Source organism: Aotus nancymaae, unplaced genomic scaffold (genome assembly GCF_030222135.1).
Source record: "Aotus nancymaae isolate 86718 unplaced genomic scaffold, 86718_ANA_hifiasm-v0.15.2.pri h1tg000019l, whole genome shotgun sequence".
Lineage (NCBI taxonomy): Eukaryota > Metazoa > Chordata > Mammalia > Primates > Aotidae > Aotus > Aotus nancymaae.
The window spans coordinates 17,376,001-17,395,246 of NW_026988431.1; the positions used below are offsets into that span (position 1 = coordinate 17,376,001).

Genomic DNA, 19,246 nt, shown 5'->3' on the forward strand with positions numbered 1-19,246 from the left:
CAACCCGCGGCCAGCTCTGGTCCGTCTCCTTCCGCAAAACCCAATCAGCATGCTCACTCCTGGGTCGACCCGACAGCTCCCCTGCCCACTCCCCGAGTGCCACCGCCCCTTATCTGCCTCTGCCAATCCCCTTCGGCCTTTGGAGGCTTCCCTCCCCCCTCCTCCAATCCGGGTCCCGCCCCCAAGCGCCGGAGCCCACGGCCCCCGCCTTGTCAGCTGGGAACAGTGGCTACCGCCTATAATCCCAGCACATTGGGAGGCCGAAGGGGATGAATCATGAGGTCAGGAGTTCAAGAGGTCAGGGGTTCAAGACCAGCCTGACTAAGATGCCCTGTCTCTACTAAAAATACAAAAATTAGCTAGGCGTGGTGATGGGCGCCTGTAATCCCAGCTACTTGGCAGGCTGAGGCAGAGAATTGCTTGAACCCGGGAGCCAGAGGTTTCAGTGAGCCAAGATCACGCCACTGCACTCCAGCCTTGGTGTCAGAGTGAGACTCTGTCTCAAAAAAACAGGAGTTGTATAGCTTCAGATCTTACACTTGGGTCTTTGATTCATTATTGAGCTTTTCTTTTCTTTTTAACATGATATAAGGTAAGGCTTTAACTTCATTCTTTTGCCTGTGGATATCTAGTTTTCCCACACCATTTGTTGAAAGACTGTCCCTTCCCTGATTGAAAAATCTTGGCATCTTTATTGAACTTATTTGACCATATGTGTAAGAGTTTCCTTCTGCATTCTGTATTCCATTCCACTGGTCTCTGTATGTCTTTACTGCTGTACCACACTTTTGACCACTGTAGCTTTTTTTTTTTTTTTTTTTTTTTTTTTGAGACAGGGTCTTGCTCTGTCACCAGGCTGGAGTGCAGTGGCGCAATCTCAGCTCACTGCAACATCTGCCTCCTAGGTTCAAGGGATTCTTCTGCCTCAGCCTACCAAGTAGCTGGGACCACAGGCATGTGCCACCACATCTGGCTAATTTTTGTATTTTTAGTAGAGATGTGGTTTTATCATGTTGGCCAGGATGGTCTTGTTCTCTTGACCTCGTGATCTGCCTACCTCGGCCTCCCAAAGTGCTGGGATTACAGGCTTTAGCCACCATGCCCAGGCCACTGGAGCTTTCAATAATACATTTTGAAATTGAGAAGTAAAAGACTTCCAACTTTGTTACTTTTTCAAGATTGCTTTGGCCATTTGGGATCTCTTGAAATTGCATATAAACTTTACACAATTTATAAGGATGGATTTTTCTATAATTGAAGAAAAAATGTCACTGTAATTTTGAGAGCAATTAAACTAAACCTGTAGATCACTTTGAGTTGTATTGACATCTTAACGAAACTAAGCCTTTTAATACATAAGTACGAGATGCCTTTACATTTGTTACACAACCAGTCTCTGGAACTCAAAATCCTGCCAAAGTCTTTGCCTCCTGGTTGAGTTTATTCCTGTTTTATTCTTTTTGATGCTATTGTAAACTTTTTTCTTTTCTTTTCTTTTTTTAAGATAGTGTCTCACTATGTTGCCCAGACTAGGGTACAGTGTCTATTCACAGGCATAATCATTATAAAAACTGACAGCATTGACCTCCCAGGCTCAAGCGATTCTCCTACCTCAGCCTCCCAAGTAGCTGGGACTCTAGGCATTCACAACCAAGCCAGCAGGAATTGTTTTCTTAATTTCCTTCTTGGATTGTTGACTGTTTGTAGAAATGCAACTGACTTCTGTATGTTGATTTCATAATCCTGAAACTTGGACAGATTATTAGTTCTAACAGTTTATTTTGTGCAGCCTTCAGGATTTTCTACAAAGAAGATCATGTCATTTGTTAACAGAGAAAATTTTACTTCTTCCTTTCCAATTTGGATGCCTTTTCTTTGTCCTTTCTTTCTTAACAGCTCTGACTAGGATTTCCAGTATTATGAAAGCAGGCATCATTGTTTTATTACTCATCTTGGAAAACTTTGTCTCTCATCATTGAGAATGATACTAGCTGGAGGTTGTTCATATAACCTTTATTACGTTGAGGTTGTTTCTATTTCTAGTCAGTATGTTTTTAATCATGAAAGGATATTAAACTTCATTAAATGCTTTTTCTGTACTAATTGAAACAAATTGTCATGTGTTTTCTTTCCTTCATTCTGTTAATGTGGTATCTTACCCTAATGTTTATATGGTAACCACCTTTCCATTCTAGGAATAAATCTTACTTGATCATGTTATATAATCCTTCTATGATGCTGTTGAATTCTCATTAGTATTTTCTTGAGCACTTTTGCATCTGTATTGATCAGGAATAGTGGTGTGTTTTCCTCTGCTACTTTGTCTGTCTTTGGTATACGTAATGCTGGCCTCACAGAATGAGTTTGGAGGAATTCTTTCCTCGGTATTTTGGAAGAAGATGAGCAGGATTGGTATTGATTCTGTAAATGTTTGGTACAAGTCACCCATGAAGCCATCTGTTCTTGTACTTTCTTGTCAAGTTTTTGGTCACTGATACATCTTCTGTTTCATTTATTTCTGTTCTAACCTTTAGTATTTCCTTCCTTTTCCTAGCTTTGGGTTTAGGCTGTTCTCCTCTTTCTAATAATTTAAGGTACAAAGTTAGGATTGCGGTTTGAGAGCTTTTCCTTTTTCTTTTATTTGAGAGAGGGTCTTGCCACTTGCTGAGTTAGTCTCAAACTCCTGTGTTCAAGCAATCTCCTGGCCTCAGCCTTCCAAGTAGGTGGGATTATAGAACAGTGTCACTATGCCTGGTTGCTTCTGCTTTTTTTTTTTTTTTTTTTGGTGGGGGTGGGGAGAACTGGAGTCTAGCTTTGTCTCCCAGGCTGGAGTGTAGTGGTACAATCTTGGCTCACTGCAACCTCCTCCTCATGGGTTCAAATGATTCTCCTGCCTCAGCCTCCCAAGTAGCTGAGATTACAGGTGCTTGCCACCACGCCTGGCTAATTTTATGTTTTTAGGAGAGATGGGGTTTCCCCATGTTAGCCAGGCTGGTCTTAAACTCCTGACATCAGGTTTTCTGCCTGTCTTGGCCTCCCAACTTGCTGGGATTACAGATGTGAGCCACCACCTCCAGCCAGCTTTTTCTTTAATTTAAGTGTGTACAGCTATAAATTTCCCTCATAGCACTGCTTTTGCTGCATCCCATAAGATTTGATATGTTGTTTTGTCTCAAAATACTTTATAATTTTCCTTATTATTTTTCTTTGATCCATAGTTTTGTGGTATGTTGTTGAGTTCCCGTAGATTTGTGAATATTCCAGTTTTCGTTCTGCTATTATGATTTCAGTCCTTTAAAATGTATTAAATCTTGCTTTCAGGCCTAATATATGATCTTTCCCAGAGAACATTCCACATATACTTTGAAGAATGTGTATTCTCCTGCTGGGTGAACTCATCTGTGTATGTCTGGTAGGTCCAATTCGTCTACAGTATCATTCAAGCTCTGTTTCCTACTTGATCTTCCGTCTGGGTGTTGTATCCATTATTGAAAGTCAGTTATTGGGCCAGGCACAGAGGCTCATGCCTGTAATCCCAGCACTTTGGGAGGCCAAGGTGGGTGGATCATTTGAGGTCAGGAGTTCAAGATCAGCCTGGCCAATGTGATGAATTCCTGTCTCTACTAAAAATGTCTGGGCGTGGTGGCATACACCTGTAATCCCAGCTACTCTGAGGCTGAGGCACGGGAATCAGTTGAATTTAGGAGGTTGCAGCTACACTCCAGCCTGGGAAACAAAGATTCTGTCTGGGGGGAAAAAAAAAAAAATTGAGGTGTTGAAATTTCCTACAATTTTCATAGAACTGTCTGTTTCTCTTTTCATTCTGTCAGTGTTTGCGTCATATATTTAGGAGCTCTGAGGTGTGTTGCATGTACCTTTATAGCTGTTGCATCTTTTTGGTGAATGGACTGTTATTATCTCTTACAACAGCTTTTGACCTTAAGTCTATTTAGTCTGAGATTAATCTAGCTCCTCTTCCTTTTTCCAGTACCGTTTCCATAGAGTATCTTTTTTCATCCTATGTGTAAGTCTCTTACTGTCTTTAGATTGTGAAAGTAATTTGCATTTTTAAAGATTATCATCTGATGAAACTCAATAGCCTGGTGGGTGACTGTGCCATGAGGCCCACAGCCAGGGACTAAGGTGAGCAGTTGTTCTGGGAGGACTCCAGCACACCATTTACAGGGCCTCCCTGTGCCAGTCTGTGGATTGTTTTCTGCATGGCTTATGGTTTGTTTTCTCTCTCATTTCCTTCCTTCTGCCTTCCTTTGTGTTTGATTTTTGTGTGTGACACACTTAGAATGCCTTCTCACTTCCTTTTGTGTACATTCTGTAGATATTTTCTTTGTAATTAGCATGAGGATTATGTAAAACATCCTGAAGTTATAGCAATTGATTTTAAACCAGTAAGTTCAATCACATACAAATACTCTACTCCTTGACAGCTCTGCCCCATCCTATGTTGTTGATATTACAAAGTATATCCATATTTTAGAGAGAGAGTCTCATTCTGTCACCCAGGCCAGAGTGCAGTGTCACTGTCATAGCTCATTGTAACCTGAAGCCCCTGGACTGAAGCGATCCTCCATAGCTGAGACTACAGGTGCACGCCACCATGCCTATTTTTTTTTAAATAAATTACATATTTAACATAGGCTTATGGTTACACATCTCTTTTAAGTCCAATAAAATAATTAAAATCAGAGATGTGAATCAAAATTCCAATAATACAGGCCTTTATATGTGGCTTCAGATGTCCACCTAGCATCTTTTTGTTTTGACTTGAAGGACTCTCTTTAGGATTTCTTGCAGGACAGGTCCCAATGTAATGAACTATCTCAGCTTTTGTTTATCTGAGAATGTCTTAATTTCTTTGGTCAGGTGCTAGGTGGAAGGCTCACATGAGGTCAGGAGTTCGAGACCAGCCTGGCCAACATGGTGAAACCCTGTCTCTACTAAAAATACAAAAACATAGTGGTGGACGACTGTAATCCTAACTACTTGGGAGGCTGCACCACTGTACTCCAGCCTGGAGGACAGAGCAAGACCCTATCTCAAAAAGATAATAAAAAAGTGTCTTAATATTCTTTTTTTCTTATGAGAGTTCATAAGATGCCTTTATTTTGTAACTTACAACCACCTTTAAATTTGTCCTTCAAATGTTAACTGTAGTTGGTGACTGCTTTTCTTAAATACTTCACTGGTGTCCAAGAGAGGGGAAGAATTTAGCCCTTGATTTAAAATAAATAAACCCGGCCAGACATGGTGGCTCACACCTGTAATCCCAGCACTTTGGGAGGCTGAGGCAGATGGATCATGAGGTCCAACATTTGAGACCATCCTGGCCAACATGGTGCAACCCCGTCTCCACTAAAAACACAAAAAAATTAGCGGGGCATGGTGGCACGTGCCTGTAATCCCAGCTCCTCAGGAGGCTGAGGCAGGAGAATTGCTGGAACCCAGGAGGAGAAGGTTGCAGTGAGCTGAGATTGCTCCACTGCACTTCAGCCTGGGTGACAGAGCAAGACTCCATCTCAAAAAAAAATAAATAAATAAACCCTAAAAGAAAGACAGAGGACCTTAACTGCAGATAATACTCTATTGTTACCCTGTGGCTATAAATCTTCTGCGTTGTCTGTCCTCCCAGATGTTCTGTTAATCGCTGTAGTAGCTGACAGTTTTGTATTTAAGCGGTCAGAACAATGAGTGCTTCTGCTTGATTCCAGATTCTCCAAGCTTCCCATGGAGCCACACCACCTCCTGTCTTGGCACTTCATGAGTCCAATGCTGCTTCCTGAGAAGATCTGGTTGGTAGATCATCACCTTGATTCCTGCCTCTAAGCTTCACCTTTTTCTCATCAGCCACCACGTTTTTGGCACTAGAACAGTGCTTTTTATAATGCACTCATCAATGGATGCTGAAATTGCAACCTGGCCATTTGGATGTTCAACTAATGCTTTATGCTGCGGACTCCCTGCAACTCACCAACCCATGCCGGAACTCACTGGAGCTCAGGTGTGTAGCACTACCTTGTTTCTCTATGGCTGGGAGTGAAAACATTGTCCATGCATTTATTTCCCATTTTTTACTTTGAAGGTTTTGTTTTGTGAGACAAGATCTTACTCTCTCATGCAGCCAGGAGTGTAGTCATGGCTCACTGCAGCCTTGAACTCCTGGGTTCAAGCCATCTCGCCTCAGCCTCCCAAAGTGCTAGGAATACAAGCATGAGCCACTGCACCTGGCCTGCCTTTGAACTTTGAGTTCTTTATGTATTCTAGAAATGAGTCTCTGGAGATGAGTCCCTGGTCCGATAGGTGGTTTATAAATGTTTTTCCCAATCTGTAGCTTATCTTTCCATCCTCCTAATTGAGTCTTTCAGAGAGCAAAAATGTGGTCTTCGTTGCAGATACTCTGCCCCTGTAGCAGGAAAGCAGACACAGACAGTACGTAAATGAACACATGGATGTGTCGCTTGAGTAAGTGTCCATTTGTGGTAAAGAGATATCTAGATAGATCAGTGCTGAGAGGTTATTTCATTAAGTAATAGTTGATCTGGCTAGAAACTCTAACCTCATGCTTACTTTCTCTTACTCCACTGTCTTCTGTTGCTGCTGGTGAGAAAGCAATTTTCAACATGTTCTTCCTTCTTTCCACCCTCCTCAGTAGCTTTTAGGACTTGTTCTTTGTCTTTTCTGCAATTTTGTTTTGATGGGTCTAGGTATGGTTGGATTTATTGTATTGGGCTTTGTGCCTCCTAACTCTCAAGGGTCCTGGGTCCTGTCTCTGTTTTCATTCTGGAATTTTTCTTGAGACAGACTCTCATTCTGTCACCAGGCTGGAGTGCAGTGGCAAGATCTTGGCTCACTGCTACCTCTACCTTCTGGGTTCAAGCATTTCTCCTGCCTTAGCCTCCCAAGTAGCTGGGATTAAAGGCACACACCACCACTCCTGGCTAATTTTTGTATTTTTAGTAGAGATGGGTTTTCACTATGTTGGCCAGGTTGGTCTCAAACTCCTGACCTTAGGTGATCCACTCATCTTGGCCCCCGAAGTTCTGGGATTACAGGGATGAGCCACCACACCCAGCCTGGAATTTCTTTGAGACAGGTTGGATCCTCTCATTTCATCCTCCCTTTGTTGTATTTTCCGATTGATTAAGTTTTAAATGTCTGTGAATGGCAGCCACTAATTCTGGCATCTGTGGCTCTTGGAAGTCTACTCCTCTTGTTGATACTGACCTCTATGCCCTTTTAGTGGTACTTTGGCTGTAGCAATCACATGGAGCACTGGCTAAAGAATCTCAAGGTAGCTAGTGTTAGAACTGAATTAGAGGTCCACCCTGGTAGTGGGGACAAACCCCCACACATTTGCTCACAGAAGTCATCTTCTGTGTTGATGAAGATTTTTGCGGCATGAGAGCAGAGGGAAAACAGGGGCTGAGCATTTTCTCTAAATGGGAGTGGACATTCAAATCCCTAGTGAGGCTGGGCATGGTGGCTCAAGCCTGTCATCCCTGCACTTTGGGAGGCCGAGGCAGGTGGATCACCATAGGTCAGGAAATCATGACCAGCCTGGCCAACATGGCAAAACAGCATCTCTACAAAACTACCTGACTGTACTTTTGGGAGACTGAAGCAGGAGTATTGCTTGAACCTGGGAGGTGGAAGTTGAAATGAAGCAAAATTGTGCCACTACACTCCAGCCTGGACAGTTCATAAATAAGAGATATAATTGACTCACAGTTCTACAGGCTGTACAAGCACATCTCCAGCATCTGCTTGGCTTCTCATGAGGCCCCAGGAAGATTACAAGCATGGCAGAAACAGGAGGGGGTGCAAAGAGAGAGAGAAGGTGCCAGGCTCTTTATAAACAAACTGCTCTCATGTGAACTAATAGAGCAAAAACTCACGCTTCACCAAACGGAGGGTGCTAAGCCATCCAAGAGGGATATAACCCCTCTAACAAATGTGAGATTTGGAGGGGACACACATCTAAGTTGTATCAGGCTGTAAATGTTTTGTTTTGACTCTTACCTCCTTGAATGACAATTATTTGTCCTCCCTGACAAAAGAGAGAGACGGGTTTTCCCTCCGGCTGGAAGGCAGATGCCAGACAGGGGGCAGAGTGCCAGCCGGCTGGGGTGGCTTACCACACTGTGGAGGAGGGGCCAGGGACACAAAGCCGCAGGCACACAGGTGGACTTAGGCAGCTGCCAGAGTGCAGGCAGGCTGGAGCTCCCGGGTGCCACAGGGGTCCTGCACACACAGGCTAAGGAATGGTGCAGGCTCTACCTGAAATCAGGGCCACCCAGTCACTGTCTCTAACCTAGGCCTCTCCTCCATGCCACTTCCCAGGGTAAATTGGGAAAAGGGCTTTCTGTGCCCCAAGGCCCAGGCTCACACCACCCAGAAGCAGTTCCCCAAGCTGGAGCGGGGGTACTGGAAGAAGGCTGGGCAGGTGGGGCTATGTCCTGGGCAGGCCTGCTGAGTCTTCTCAGTGACCCTACAGTCAGCATCCACCTGGCAGGACAGACACAAGACTCAGGCCTCCCGCTGGACCATTTGGCTTCCCCCACATACATCGGCCTCAGCAGGAGACTCCCACCAACTCTGGGCCTGCAAAGCCCTCTGCAGAGCCAGCAGGCCACCTGCCTCTCCTGGGACTCTGCAGCAAGCAACCCTGAGGAGCCTCAGCCAGAGGGAGGAAGGGCAGGTGCACCTGCTCACCTGCCAAGCCAGGCTGAGCTCCTCCAGGCTGTGGGCCACAGAGCTGTCCAGCAACATCAGATCATTGCCTGCTTCATTGTTGTTGGTGCCCAGAAGGCCAGTGGCTATGTCTGTGTGGAAGAGGGAAGCTGAGGAGGTCCTGAGAGCCCGTGATCCTGCCCCAGGGGAACTGTATGAGAGACGAGCCTGAGGCACATGGAGGGATGATAGAATCCCTCCACCCTGGACTCCCAGAGCCCAGGGCTCTGGCTCCAATCCCTCATCAGAAGAGGGAGAGAAAGCACAGGGACTGAGGACAGTGTGTGTCCCCCCACTTCCCCTCTCCACGTCCTCAGCTCTAGTGGCCGGAATCCAGGCCTGCCCTTTGTGTTCCTTGACAGAGGGACCACAGAAAGGCCAACTCCACCCTGGAGCCGCATATCCCAGGGATGTGGGCAGAAAGCCCTGGGCCTCAGTGCCATCATCTCAACCACAGTGGCCACTTGCAGCCTGGGGATCTGTCGCACTGAAAGCTAAGAATGGTGCATCCCAAAGAGGCTCTTGGTGGTGGGGCCAACCCTTCTGGGTCCCAGACTCACCATGGTGCCAGAGGCCCAGAGTCAGGCTGCAGAGGTGGGCATGTCACAGAAGATGGAGACCCTGTCCTTACTGGCCAGCTCAATCCTGGGGACATCCCTCTTCATGGCAAGAGGCAGCTGGAGGTCTGAACAGCTCTCCCCCAGCAGGGAGGAGTTGTACAGCCTGTAGGCCTGTGGACCAGAGGGGGTGGTCAGGAGGACTGACCCAGAGCCAGGGGACAAGCTTGAAAGAGCCATCTCCCCAGGCAATCTGCCACAGGCCCAGGTCTCTGGGGGAAGCTCGGGCCTCTCCTCCTCACCTGCAGGCTGGGGTAGAAGATGAAGTTCAGGTGGTTCAGCTCCACAATCAGCACCATGAGCCCCGAGCCTGTCCCACTCAGCATCAGGGAGAATGTGTTGTGAGCAGTCTTGGGCCAACAGGATGCTGACACTAGGTGCTGAGGTCCCACATTCAGTTGTCAAAAGTCACCACATGCTGGGCCCGGGCTACCAGGGCAAGGTCTGGGAAGAAGCAGCCCCAAAGGCAGGGTGAGTGGAGCCAGCTCCACCCACCGCAGTGGGAGCCCAATGCCTGCTGGGTACCCCAATGCCTAGAGCACCGGCTTGTCCTGCCCTGAGGCCAGGAGTCCCCCTCCCCTGGTGCAGCAGCCAGAGGCCCAGCGATCCCTCACCTGCTTCAGGATGACATGAGATGAAGGGCTATGGCCCAATTCAGCCCTAAGAAGGAATGGAGTTCCAAGACCTGCTACAAAATTGCCGTGCTAAGTAACAAAGCCTGGCTCGGAGGTTACATAGTCATACTTCTGTTTATATAAGATGTCCAGAGCAGGCACAGCCATGGACACAGCAGGCAGACTGGTAGCTGCAGGGTTTCATTTGAGGATGATAATGTTTTAAAATCAATTGTGGTGAGGCATGCACAACTCTGAATAAACTAGAAGTCACTGAATCATGCACTTAAAATTCACACATCGGCTGGGCACGGTGGTGCTAAGCCATCCCAGCACTTTGTGGGGCTGAGGCAGGAGGATCACTTGAACCCAGGAGGTCAGTGGTGCAGGGGCCGAGATCACACCCCTGCACTCCAACTGTGACCACAGAGTAAGATCTAGTCTCAAAAAAAAAATCATACAAGTCATCCATTTAATCTCAAGGAAGCTACTGTGGGGAGGGACAAGAAACATTGACTGTTTAAGTGGATGGCCAACAGCTCCCTCAAACATGACAGCAGTGTCCTGCACACCTGCCCTGTTCAGGGTAGGGAAGAGATGGCCTGTGAAGGAGCAGGTCTGACCAGTCCAGCCAGCACTGCCCCTGAGCTGTGCCTTGGGAGTGTTCATGCCCATGGCGGGAAAGCATCATCCATCGTGCACAGCCAGATACCTGATGGCCAGGGCCAGCATCCCAAGAGAGGCACTACCAGCCCTGTGGTCAGCTGTCAGAACTGAGGGGCACAGAGACACCCATGGTCACACACACAGAACTTGAAGACCAGACTGTTTTCTACAAGATCGGCGTGCTGCTTAGACCTGACTACACCCATTCTTCTAGGGAGCTCTAGGCCTCCATTTGAGTCCCACACAGATAAACCACTCCTTGCCAAGCCTGGGAACTGTGGCTTCCCCATGGACATGAAGGGCTCCCTCGCACATTAAGAACCATACATGCCCCTTCCACATGTGAGTGAGCCACGTGGTTACCTGCATTTCACAGTGGAGGAAGCTGAGTCCACAGAGGTTAGCAGACTCACCTGAGCCACACGCAAGCTCCCCAGGAGCCCAGAGCTGGTCATCCCAGCACCACCCTTGGCTGCACTACTGGGCCAGGCCTTATAATCTGGAGAAAAGCAGGATGTGCCGCCTCAGCCCTAGTCCCATAAGACCTTAGGAAGTCCAATAAGCTCTGGGCCTGGCACTGTGATGCCACGAGCCCCTGCAGGCTTCCCTGTGCCCCCACAGTACCTGCCCCTGCATGGCCCTGCTGCTGTGCCCACGGGGCAGGGGGCTCCCAGGGAGGAGGGTGGCACAGCCTGGGACCAGTACTCACACTCCCAGAGACCCTGCAGCAGGCGGCATCTGAGCTGGTAGAACTAGGCCAGCATGTTGGCCCTGGACAGCTCTTGGAGTGGCCGCAGCAGCTTCTACTCCACCAGGTAGCTGGTCACCCAGGCCATGTCCAGGGGCTCATCCCCCCGAGGCAGCAATGGCAACATCGCCACACTGAGTAGTTCCTAGAGGGAACACACAGGACAAGTCACTGTGCCTAGCCGAGCCTCACTTCTTTTGGCTGCAGAGGGGGAGCTCACAGGTCCGCAGGAAGAGCTCTGCCATGGAGAGCATTGGGGTGCCTCTCAGGGAGGGGCTGTCCTTGTTCTAGGAAATCCCATAATGAGGTGGAGGAGGACAGAGACCGGCATGACAGCGGAGGTGGGGGATGAGGCTGGGACAGAAACAAGCTGCCCTGTTTCGAGGACACAGATGTCTGATGTCATGTCTGATCTGCCCCCTGGGTCTTGGGCAGCATGGGCCTGTGTGTGCGGATGCCAAGGATAGGAGCTGGAAGGTGAAGGAAATTGTTTTGTTTTTTGAGACAATCTCATTCTGTTTCCCAAGCTCGGGTATAGTGGTACGATCTCGACTCCCTGCGACCTCTGCCTCCTGGGTTTAAGTGGTTCTCCTGTCTCAGCCTCCAGAGTAGCTGGAACAACATGCACTCACTGCCATGCCTGGCTAATTTCTGAATTTTTAGTAGAGTCAGGGTTTCACCATGTTGGCCAGGCTGGTCTCCAACTCCTGACCTCAAGTGATCTGCCCAAAGTGCTGAGGTTACAGGCATGAGCCAGTGTGCCCAATGAACAGGTCTAGGAAATTTCTACAGTTGAGGGGAGGACTGGGACTTTCTCAATATGTAGAGTAGGGTCAAGCCTGTGAGATATGAATGATCAGGGAGATCTTGGCTCACGTGGGGGTGGAATGGGAAGAGGAACATTGCACACTCTGTTGTTGATGGGCCGGTGTGGGGGAGGGGCAGGTAGCCTCACTTACCTTTTAGGGAGCCCAGAGGCCCTGCAGCTGGGGGCAGGAAGCAGCTTCAACACCCTCGCTGCCAGTTGAATCCATTTTTCTTGGCACCCTCACCAGATCCCGTTCACCAGGTAGGCGAATAACCACACACATGATTCTTCAACCAAGCCAATGCCCCGCCCTGGGAGCTCTTCCGTTCCTCAGCCTACATTCTGACCGCAAGGTGGCAGGGGCAGGAATTTGTATTACATGGAGCCTTTTCCCCATGATGCAGGTTTAGTCCCTATTCTACAGCTGGGGAAACTGAGGCACACAGAGCCGCTGCAGAGGAAACCCAGTAAGAGGCAGAGCTGGAGTCCAGATGCTCTGCAAGGCCACCAGCATGGAAGGGGCTTCCCCCTTGCCTGGATCCCAGTTCCTGGTGGGCCTCATGGCTGTAAGGGAAAAAGGCTTTTTGGTCTCCAGGCCCCTGCTCTAGACTGGGTTCCCCACTTCTATCCACCACCCCCGTGTTCTCAACACAGGGACCAAAGGGGCCGTTTGAAGTGAAAGGGTGATCACATCCTTCCTAGGTCAGAGCAGAAGCCAGAGTCCTCCCCTCACCCCCTCAGCCTTGGCACCTCCCAGTCCCTCCCAGTTGCATCAGCCCCACCACCTTGCTATTCAAACAGGCCTGGCAAGGTGGCTCATGCCCATAATCCCAGCACCAAGTCTCTGGAGCCCAGGATTCTGAGACCAGCCTGGCTAATATTGCAAAACCTTGTCTCTACTAAACATACAAAAATTAGCTGGGTATGGTGGAGAATGCTTATAATCCCAGCTACTTGGGAGGCTGAGGCAGGAGAATCACTTGAATTTGAGAGGCAGAGGTTGCAGTGAGCTGAGATCACAGCACAGCACTCCAGCCTGCATGACAGAGCACGAGACTCCATCTCAAAAACAGGCCAGGCACATCCCTCTCCCAGGCCTCTGTGCAGTGGTGCCCCCACCTGGAGCTCTGTTCCCATACTGGCCCCATGGCTCTTGCTCAAACTGTACCTTCTCCTCAAAGCCGGCCATGGCCATGCCATAGGATCCCCAGCCCACCATCTCAACAATGTTCCTTCTCTAGCATTTCCTACCTAATGTATGGCTCAGTGGTGGTAAATGACGGGCAGTGGGCCACACCCAGCCTGTGGTTGGCTTCTGCACAGCCTGCAAGAAAGAAGGGCTTTTATGTGTTTAAAAGACTACAAAACAAGCCAGGAGTGGTGTCTCATGCCTGTAATCCCAGCACTGTGGAAGGCCAAAGGGGTTGCATCACTGAAGGTCAGGAGTTTGAGACCAGCCTGGAGTGGCAAAACCCTGTCTCTACTAAAAACACAAAAAATTAGCCAGGTGCAGTAGTGCACACACCTGTAGTCCCAGCAACTCAGAGGGCTGAGGCAGGAGAATCACTTGAACATAGGAGGCGATGTTGCAATGAGCTGAGATCACACCACTGAGACAGAGTGAGACTCCATCTCAAAAAAAAGATGACTACAAGAAAAGCAAGGAAATGTGACAGAGCAGAATGGCCTGCTTAAGAGGTGACTCTGAGGCTCTCTGTAGGGAGCGGTGCTTACCATGCTGTAGATTTCTTGTGCTTTGTGTCTGTCTCTGAGTAAAACTGAGCTTCCTGAAGGAGGGGTCAGCCTCGCCCACTGTGGTGCTCTGCAGCAGCTCCTAAAATCCTGCCTGCACTGGGACTATGCTCACGAGGTCTCTGTGGAGTGAGGAAGAAACCCCAGCTTCCTCTCCTGTGAAATGGGGAGTGAAGAAGCCTTTGTGTAGGGTGGTCAGAGTAGTCACTGTGTCAGAGAGTGTCGAAGCATTCAGCATTGCACCTGCTATGTGGCAGGAATGCCGGAGGCGCCACTCCCAACCCTGTGTTACCTGGTTACGAGGTCATACAGGTCCAGCAGGGGTTTGCAGAGCTGCTTCAGTGCCCGTGAGAATGTAGCCTCAGCCCAGGACAGCATCTGGTGGGCCACCTGGAGAGGGAGGGGACAGTGAGAGCTGTCTCAGTCATCCTCAGCTGCCAGCCACTCCCCATCCTTGCTCTCACTCTCCAGCTCCAGGGTGTCTTTCACGGCCCCTAGGGCCACCCTGATGGGACTGGGACCCCGGTTGCCCGGCATCCAGGGCACCCAGGCCTGTAGCCACCACATGGCCTTCTCTCCTCACTCCCGCCACGCCTCCTCTAGGGGCCGCAGCATCACTTCCAGGAAGGCGTTCTTCAGTGTGGCCAGGGGCCCTGCAATGGGCAGCCACCACCCACCATGTGGCCTCTAGACAGTTCAGAGGTCCAGCCCAGGCCTCAAGGAGATAGGGCCTGTTCCTGGGATTAAGATGGTGAGGGGAGTAGGGGAAAAGGAATAGAACAGAAGGCACTGAAGATTGCAGGTGAGTTGTTACAGCAGACCCGAGCTGCCTCTGCATGGCCTGCTCATAAGTTGTCTGGGAACTTGGATTAGGGGAGGATTCCCACCAATCCTGGAAGTCATATGAGGCTCTCTGCACCTGAACTGTTTGTACAAACCTGGTTTATGCCGGACCCCTGCTTGCCTCCTAGGAGTCTGACAGTGTGCTCTGAGCCAAGCAGCACCTGCTAATTAAGCAGCCCCACTAAACACCCTGGGTGACATAGTGCTGGGCAGTCAAGTGCATCCTGCATGAAGGTGCAGGGACTGGGAGAGGACACTGGGTGCTGGCCCTGGTTCCCCCTGGACTCTGCCCCGGCCCCCTTCCCTGTGCCGACACTCCTGCCTCCTCTCACTGTAGTCAATGACAGCCACGAACAGCACAGTGTGCCGAGTCCTGGAGCACGCTTCCAAATTCACTGCCCTATGGGTGGCCATGGGACTCTTGCACAGCAGAGAGGATATGGAGGTGACATTCAATGGCCAGTCAGAGGGACACTTACCCTGGCATTGGGCAAGGTCTTAACCCTGGATGGTGGAGAGGCCAGAAGTTCCTAGTCCTGCCAGGAGGGCAGTCAGGGCAGCCGCTGTGAGCGTTTAATGACCACACGGCCACAAAGAGCTCATTGTGGAACCAGAAAGAGACCCTGTGGCAGTGAGCTTCACAGCAACAAGGCTGTACACTCAGAAGAAAGCAGGCAGAAGACTGAAGAAACTGAGGCAGCAGGCATAAGGGATATTAGCTTGGAGACCTTGTAAGAATAAGACAGAAGCCCATGAAAAAAAGAAGGCTGGGTCAGGCACGGTGGCTCACACTTATAATCCCAGCACTTTGGGAGGCTGAAGCCGGTGGATCACGAGGTTAAGAGATCAAGACCATCCTGGCTAAAATGGTGAAACCTTATCTCAACTAAAAATACAGAAATGAGCCAGGCATTGTGGTGCATGCCTGTAGTCCCAACTATTTGGGAGGCTGAGGCAGGAGAATCACTTGAATACGGGAGGCAGAGGTTGCAGTGAGCCAAGATCGTGCCACTGCGCTCCAGCCTGGTGACACAGCGAGACTCCATCTCAAAAAAAATAAACCACCACCATTTGCAGGACTGGATATGAAAAGGAAAAAAAAAAATGTACAAGGTTAAATGCATGCTGTAGAAGAACTACCACCTGTTCAGCTGCTGAACACACCATCATTCCGAACTCAGCAAAAGAACCCCCACTCTGGGAAAAACTAAAAGCAAACTGCTGCTTCCAAAATGCATTTTCACGGTTGGAAATCTGTGTTTCCCAATCCCTCCTTCCAGTCCTTGGCACTGTGACAAGGGTTTCTTACTCCTGGGGACGTGGGGCTGGAGATGCAAAAGGGGAAGTCACCTGTCTGCATCCTTACAGCCAGGGCCAGAGGGCCATGAGGGATTCCCTAGCTCCCACCATCTATGCTGGACTCACAGAGCACAGCTCTGCTGCAGTGGCCAGGCTTACCTCCATGAAGTGATTGCTCAGGTGGGCCCTGAGTCATTCTTGAAGGTCTGGCTGACACAGAGATGACTCCTGTTGCTGCTCTTGTCCCAGTGCTTCCCATAGCTCGCCTCCAGTTCAAGAGATTCTCCTGCCTCAGCCTCCGGAGAAGCGGGGATTACAGACACCCGCCACTACACCTGGTTAATTTTTGTATTTTTAGTAGAGATAGGATTTCACCATGTTGGCCAGGCTGGTCTTAAACTCCTGACCTTGTGATCCGCCCACCTCAGCCTCTCAAAGTGCTGGAATTACAAGCATGAGCCACGTCACCTGGCCTTGTTTTTTTATTTTATTTTATTTATTATTTGTTTATTTTAGAGATAAAAATCTCACTCTTTTCCCAGGCTGGAGTACAGTGGCACTATCTTGGCTCATTGCAACCTCTGCCTCCTGGGCTGAAGCAACCCTGGATGAATAGACATAAGACTGAGGCTGAAATGCCAGCCCTGGATCCATTCCTATATGGCTATGCTATTGGGAATAAGTTCATCTCTTTGGAGACGAGCTCAGGGTACTCAGATCACCACTTGCCAGACTCTGGTGCTCTCTCTGGACATCTCACCTGACCTGGGCACCCACCTTGTGGCTGAAGACTGGGATCTGTGTGCAGTGGAGCTCGTGGCCCAGCTCCAGCCTGTGGGCACCGTCTAAGCTGCTCTCTGTCTGCAGCCTCTGGCCGGTGCTGCACTGCTGCACTGGCTGCTTTGCCTGAGCTGTGAGGATCGATCAAGGGACCCCTGCCTTCCTCTGCAAGGCAGCCCTCCACCAGGGCTCCAAGAGGAGGAGGGCCCAGCCCAGCCTGGCCTCAGCTGTGTCCTCCTAGCTGTGTGGTCTGCTTCACCTGTCACTCCATTAGAACCTGTCCATGGGGAGGTCTTAAGAGATGGATGAGTGTCCCCTTAACAGACACACCTTTTCTTTTTAATGAGCAGGTACTAAGTCCTACTGAGAGCCCACAGAATGACTAATGGAAAATCCTGTGGTGACAGCATATCTTAGCTCACAGAGTCACAGCCGCAGGAAACAGGGCAGGCCCTGCCACCTCCACCTGCCCCGCAGCCAGGCACACAGTGCCTTACCCAGGAGGCTGTACTGGATCCTCAGGGAGTTGGTGCAGAGCCAGCTCTGCTGCTGCAGCAGGCCAAGGGCACACAGCCCTGCCAGTCCTGGCATGAACATCTCGGCATCCAGGGCAGCCACCCACCGTCCATCCTCCTCCTTCCTTTCCAGCAGTGCTGCAGGGACAGAGAGCAGGCAGGTGAAAGGGTCAGCCCCTAGGGACCAACACACCCAGCCCCAGGCAAAGAGGGGACTCAGGATACCCCAGGGGCCTTGGGGACTCAGGATACCCCAGAGGCCTTGGGGTTGGGGGGCTCCTTGAAGAGTCAACACCTGTGCCCTGCACCACAGCCCACAGAAAGGCCTGATCGTGGCTCACTGCAGCCTTGACCTCCCAGGCTCAATCTATCCTTTCACCACAACCTCCCAAGTAGCTGGTACAACAGACATGTGCCACCACCTTGGCTAAGTTTTGTGTGTATGTGTGTGTGTGTTTGTGTGTGTTTGTGTGTGTGTGTGTGTGTGTATATATATATATATATATATTTTTTTTTTTTTTTTTTTGTAGAAACAGGTCTCCCTATGTTGTCCAGGCTCGTCTTGAACTCCTGGGCTCAAGCAATTCTCTTGCCTTGGCTCCCCAAAGTTCTGGGACTATAGGCATGGGACACTGTGCTTGGCCTAAGAATAAAGTAGAATGAGGCTGGGCACGGTGGTTCATGCCTGTAATCCCAGCACTTTGAGAGGCCAAGGCAGGCAGATTTCCTGAGTTCAGGAGTTCTAGACCAGCCTGGCCAACATAGTGAAACCCCGTCTCTACAAAAATACAAAAATAAATAAATAAAATAATCAGGTGTGGTGGTGGGCACCTGTAATCCCAGCTACTCGGGAGGCTGAGGGAGGAGAATTGCTTGAACCCAGGAGACAGAGGCTATGGTGAGCCAAGATTGCACCATTGTATCCAGTCCCAACACTGAGACTCTGTCTCAAAAAAAAAAAAAAAAAAATAGAATGAAACAAAATCAAATAGATGACGAATTAACCACACATCATGGGTTGTTGGGTAAATTTCACCTTCTGAAGCTTCTACTTCTGCAACACTCCGAAGGTCATCCAGAACACACAGGTGGAAATGGGCCAGCTGTTATGACTCCCAAACACCCACATGAGGTGGTCAACAGCCACCTCTCCAAGTGCCCCCAGCCCCAGCTCCTGTCCTTACCTTGGAATCTTTCAGAACACATAAGCGGCACACTCAGGTATCGCCACCCTGGCTCTGGCACAGGGCCAGCCCCTGCTAAGCCTGTGCGTGTGTTTTAAATACCCCGCGTATTTTAGGTCAAAATGTTACATGTGTTTCTTATCATGGGTGCGAATAAAAACGGCCCAAAATCTATTTTAAGGTTTGTGGGGTCAGTTGGAGGTTTTGGGAGGTTCTGGGGGCTCACAGTAAGCCTGTGTCTGTCCTTAGATGGGATGTTGATATTGAGAGGCTGGGGTGATAAGGACCATCAGGAGGCATTTGGCCCACACGCTAGCCTGGCCACGGAGGAGACAGGGCACAAGAGGTCTCATTTCCTACCTGTCACGTGGGCCTGGTCACTCAGCAGATGGCTCAGCGATGCAGAGAGGCCAGCTTGCTGCCTGCCTGCTGTGTGAGGTTCCCTGTAAAGATGACAGGGCTGGCCCCATCACCACTTTCATCTCCAGCTGTGCCTGGGACCACTCAGCCTTGCCGACCATGGGTGGCTGCAGGTCTCTCTGGTCCTGAAAAGGCTGTGGTGTCACCTGGAATGACAGGCTTTGCCAGCAAGCCCAGCCATGATCACACAAGCTGGGACTGGAGAGAGGGCAGGAGACAGCCCAGCTAATGGTTTTCTATGCCGATCTTTCCCCA

The 19,246-nt window shown here is 49.7% G+C and overlaps 1 protein-coding gene across 2 annotated transcripts in view; it reads left to right on the top strand.

Annotated features, from left to right (window-relative positions):
* The window catches only part of LOC105727047 (amyloid-beta A4 precursor protein-binding family A member 2-like), a 72,262-nt gene that overhangs the window by 48,583 nt on the left and 4,433 nt on the right, over nucleotides 1–19,246 (top strand). The window contains exons 3-4 of one of the 2 annotated variants that reach the window (XM_064378652.1): nucleotides 3,322–3,412; nucleotides 5,727–6,016. The gene's annotated coding sequence lies outside the window, so the exon portion shown is untranslated. The remainder of the gene's footprint in view (nucleotides 1–3,321; nucleotides 3,413–5,726; nucleotides 6,017–19,246) is intronic. The other variant, XR_010343442.1, reaches the window with a different exon arrangement.